The sequence below is a fragment of the Conger conger genome, chromosome 4 (genome assembly GCF_963514075.1).
Source record: "Conger conger chromosome 4, fConCon1.1, whole genome shotgun sequence".
NCBI classification, from domain to species: Eukaryota; Metazoa; Chordata; class Actinopteri; order Anguilliformes; family Congridae; genus Conger; species Conger conger.
In genome coordinates, this window is record NC_083763.1 from 76,879,344 (window position 1) to 76,884,343 (window position 5,000).

Consider the following 5,000-nt stretch of genomic DNA (forward strand, 5'->3'; position numbering starts at 1 on the left):
TGTGAAGTCCTCTCTAGTGTAAACGTGTGGAGTCCTCTCTCTAGTGTAAACGTGTGGAGTCCTCTCTCTAGTGTAAACGTGTGGAGTCCTCTCTCTAGTGTAAACGTGTGGAGTCCTCTCTAGTGTAAATGTGTGGAGTCCTCTCTCTCTCCCCTCTCTGCTTTACCCTTTGTTCTGCTCTTTCTCTCATTCCTCTGCCTCATTCTCTTCCCTTCCCTCCTCCCTGTCTATCCCTTTCTTTTCACTCACTCCTCTTTCTCTCTCTCTCTCATGTTCTTTCTCTTTCTAACTTGTCTTCCTGGATAAAGTTACAGCACACATGCACACACACACACACACACACACGCACATGCACACACACATAAACACACACACACACACATACACACACACACACACACACGCACACATACACACACACACACAAACACACACAGATGCACACACACACACACACACACACACACACACACACATTCTACACAAGCACCCACACACGCTTGTAGATGTTTATGGAAAGATAAACAAAAGATAAATAAAACCATGTCTTGGGTCACGTAATCTGTTAATGTTGGCATGGCAGTAAAACTGGCGGTATCTGCAGGTCCGGTTCTGGGTTTTCCAGCTTTAGGAGAAGGTGGGGCTCGTCACGAAAGGAGTCTCAGAAATCCCGCCTGAAAACCTGCCCTGGTTCAGACATATGACCTGGGCCTGTTTGTGTTGGGTTATTTACTGTACCACACTGCCTGTTTGTGTTGGGTTATTTACGGCACCACACTGCCTGTTTGTGTTGGGTTATTTACGGTACCACACTGCCTGTTTGTGTTGGGTTATTTACGGTACCACACTGCCTGTTTGTGTTGGGTTATTTACGGTACCACACTGCCTGTTTGTGTTGGGTTATTTACTGTACCACACTGTCAGCCAGAGCGTGGTCCAGAAGGTGAAATCTCTTTACAGACGACCTGCTTGCTACACAGGGCCTTTTAGGGCTGTTCTTCATGGATTATTCATCACGTTTTCCAAGTGCTGCTGTCCATTGGAGGAGAGAGAGGCGATGTAGAGCGGAAAATTCATTCAATTTTTTATTCTATGAATCCTTTATTTATCGATGTTTATCGACGAGGAATAAGCAGCCACCTCCATGCACACACACACACTCACACATAAAAACACGCACACGCACACACACACACACACACACACACACACATAAACACACGCACACACACACACACACGCACGCACACACACATAAACACGCACACACACTCGCACTCGCACACACGCACACACACAGAGTCACACACACACTCACACACACTCACACGCACACACACCCACACATAAACACACGCACACACACTCACGCACACACACACACCCACACACACTCACACTCGCACATGCACACGCACTCACGCACACAAGCACACATGCACACACACACACACACACTCACACACACGCACACACACACACTTCTGATGTTTGGTTCCAGCTCTGTGCGTGCATGTATTTTTATTTGGCAATAAAATGAATGTTAAATATTAATCCTTATGTGAATTACTGGTATGGGTGTGGATTTTGACAGTGACATTGCGAAAAATATATCTGTTTTGGCAGCGTTATTATTACTGCCCAGTGATGTGGACTTACCTTTTTTTATGGTTTGGAAAGTTTTTCTTAAGCGCTTGTTTATTTGCTGAGTAAACGGGCGTAAAACGTCTTGCTCATGTCTATAGTCCAAAACTGGGTGGAGATATACGTGTTGTCAATCTCCAAATTAGGCGGCACGGATGGTCCAGTGGGTAGCACTGCCGCCTCACAGCAAGGAGGTCCTGGGTTCGATTCCCGGTCGGCCGGGGCCTCTCTGTGCGGAGTTTGCGTGTTCTCCCCGTGTGTGCGTGGGTTTCCTCCCACAGTCCAAAGACATGCACGTTAGGCTGATTGGAGAGTTTAAATTGCCCATGGGTATGAGTGTGTGAGTGAATGGTGTGTGTGCCCTGCGATGGACTGGCGTCCTGTCCAGGGTGTATTCCTGCCTTTCGCCCAATGTATGTTGGGATAGGCTCCAGCCCCCCTGCAACCCTGTTCAGGATAAGCAAGTTAGGATAATGAATGAATGAATGAATGAATCTCCAAATTGTCTAAACCAATAAAAAAAAACAATATCAGCACCATGATTGGTTGGAGTCAGCATGTCCTTTGTTGGGCTATCATTGGCTGTCTGGCTGTCCCCCCCGTCTGGTACGCCAGGCTGGGGCAGGAATAACGTTCCCGGGCTCATAGGGGCACAGCGGCACTGTCCCACTGGGGTTTCAAGCGTGCAACCCCCTGACTGTTCTCCCAGGTAACCGTGCACCCCGTTCCCTGTGTTCCAGGTGGCTGAAGAAGCAGTTTGATCTCATGGACCGGAACCAGGAGGGAAGGTGGGTCAGAACCCGGACACGCACACACTTCGGGTGGGGCGGAGATCATGGGTTCATCCACTGGAGGGGATAGAGCCTCAGGTCAGGACCTCTATCCACTGGAGGGGATGGACCTGAATCCCTCCCATATATTCTGTGGGCTATGCAAAGCCTTGTGTGCCCAACCCATTACATTACATTACATTACATCACAGGCATTTAGCAGATGCTCTTATCCAGAGCGATGTCTAACAAAGTGCAGATCGAACTCAGGAACAAGTGTGAAGAGGACCCTGGAGAGCAGTATGGTTCTGAGCATGGTCCTAGCGTGACCATACAGATACAAACAGAACCCTTGAAGAATACATCAACTTACCAACTAGCATACCACAGTTGGCAGCTAGAATACCCGGAGTACAACAATACAATACAATATCGAATACAATACAATACAATACAATACAACAATATCTGTATATAACTATTTATAAGTGCCATTATAGTCTATAGCATACACAAGGCCGTATTGCCACAAGCAGCACCTTGAGGGAGGGAGCAGCCCAGAAACCCCAAACTTCTGCTTATAAAGGTGTGGTCCACATGCAAGAGTTTACTCAGGAAATCTAAACGTGGATGTTTGCAGTTGTGCTATTCCTGATTTCATTTGCGTGTGTGTGAGTGTGTGTAAGTGTGTGTGAGTGTGTGTGTGTGTGGGGGGGCTTGTGTGTGTGTGAGTGTATGTGGGAGGGCATGTGTGTATATGTGTGAGTGTGAGAGTGTGTGTGTGAGTGTGTGTGTGAGTGTGTGTGTGTGTGTGTGTGTGTGTGTGTGTGTGTGAGTGTGTGTGTGTGTGTGTGAGTGTCTCTCCTGGCCTGTGGTCTGCATTACACCAGCTGAGGCAGGTCCTGTTTCTATGGTAACAGCAGCAGGGTAAAGTTCTGTTTGAAAACGTCTCTCATTTACAACAGCTGCACGCCGTTTGATAATGTCAGAGATGTGTCTGCAGGTTGCTAAAGGAGAGAGAGAGAGAGTGAGAGTGAGAGAGAGACAGAGGGGGAGAGAGACAGAGAGAGAGAGGGAGCGAGTCAGAGAGACAGAGAGGGGGAGAGCGTGAGAGTGTGAGAGAGAGAGCGGGAGAGACATACCTACCTGACAGGAGCTGAGGGCGGGGCTCTGTAAATTAAGGCTGCAGGTGTGGGCTGAGCCTGAATATCTGGCTTCCTGTTCTGCTCAGATGGCCCGGCATTCAGCTCTAAAGGTCACAGCACGCAATCTTTACAACGCAGCTGTCTTTGTCTGTCCTACACCATCTTTACCAAAGCAGCGCTGCTACGCTGAAGCAGAAGGCTGCTGAAGCTGAGAGCACTAGGGCCAGACTGAGGCTGAGAGCACTAGGGCCTGACTGAGGCTGAGAGCACTAGGGCCAGACTGAGGCTGAGAGCACTAGGGCCAGACTGAGGCTGAGAGAGTCAGGGCCAGACTGAGGCTGAGAGAGTCAAGGCCAGACTGAGACTGAGGCTGAGAGCACTAGGGCCAGACTGAGGCTGAGAGAGTCAAGGCCTGACTGAGGCTGAGAGAGTCAAGGCCAGACTGAGGCTGAGAGAGTCAGGGCCAGACTGAGGCTGAGAGAGTCAAGGCCAGACTGAGGCTGAGAGAGTCAAGGCCAGACTGAGGCTGAGAGAGTCAAGGCCAGACTGAGGCTGAGAGAGTCAAGGCCAGACTGAGGCTGAGAGAGTCAGGGCCAGACTGAGGCAGAGAGAGTCAGGGCCAGACTGAGGCTGAGAGAGTCAGGGCCAGACTGAGGCTGAGAGAGTCAGGGCCAGACTGAGGCTGAGAGAGTCAAGGCCAGACTGAGGCTGAGAGCACTAGGGCCTGACCGAGGCTGAGAGTCAGAGCCATGATGTCTCTGGTGGGGGCAGTGGGCCCTGTTCTGTGTTCTGTCAGAGTTTTCCTTTGTGGTGAAGGAGTCTGCCCCCCCCCCACGCCTAGCCCCCCTTCCCCCGGACAGGAAGTAAAGTCCGGTACAAACAACAAGTCTGCTCAGACCCGATAAGCACCTCCGTCCACTGCAGCAGGAAGTGATGCGGTGGGGTGGGAGAGAGCCACTTCCTGTCTCCGGGGGGATGGAAATAGAACCTTCAAATCAGAGAGGAGGAGGAAGAAAAGATGGAGTGAAGGAGAGAGAGAGAGATTACAGAGAGGGAAAGAGAGAGGGTTAGAGAGTGAGGGAGAGAGGGGGGGAGAGAGAGGGAAAAAGAGGGAGAGGGGGAGAGTGAGAAAGAAGGGAGGCCCATAAGAAATGCTGCCGCTACAGAGTTGACCTCTCGCGGTCTGAAGGTCTTGACCGTGACGCAGGCGTGAGCTGCAGTGGCACACGTGGCAGTGAGGGGGCGCTATAGCTTTAGAACAATTAGTGATTTGACGTTACAGTTAATTTGGCTCGTCATGGAAACAGTCGATTATTTCTTTGCTCGGCGCTTTGGTGTGGACTGCCCAGTCCATGAACTCGGACGTTACATTACCTTACGTGGTATTTAGCAGACGCTCTTATCCAGAGCGACGTACAACAAAGTGCAGATCAATCACAAA

The 5,000-nt window shown here is 50.2% G+C and overlaps 1 pseudogene; it reads left to right on the forward strand.

The window, feature by feature from the left end:
• LOC133125929 (1-phosphatidylinositol 4,5-bisphosphate phosphodiesterase gamma-1-like) overlaps positions 1 to 5,000 on the forward strand; it is a 51,711-nt pseudogene that overhangs the window by 10,065 nt on the left and 36,646 nt on the right.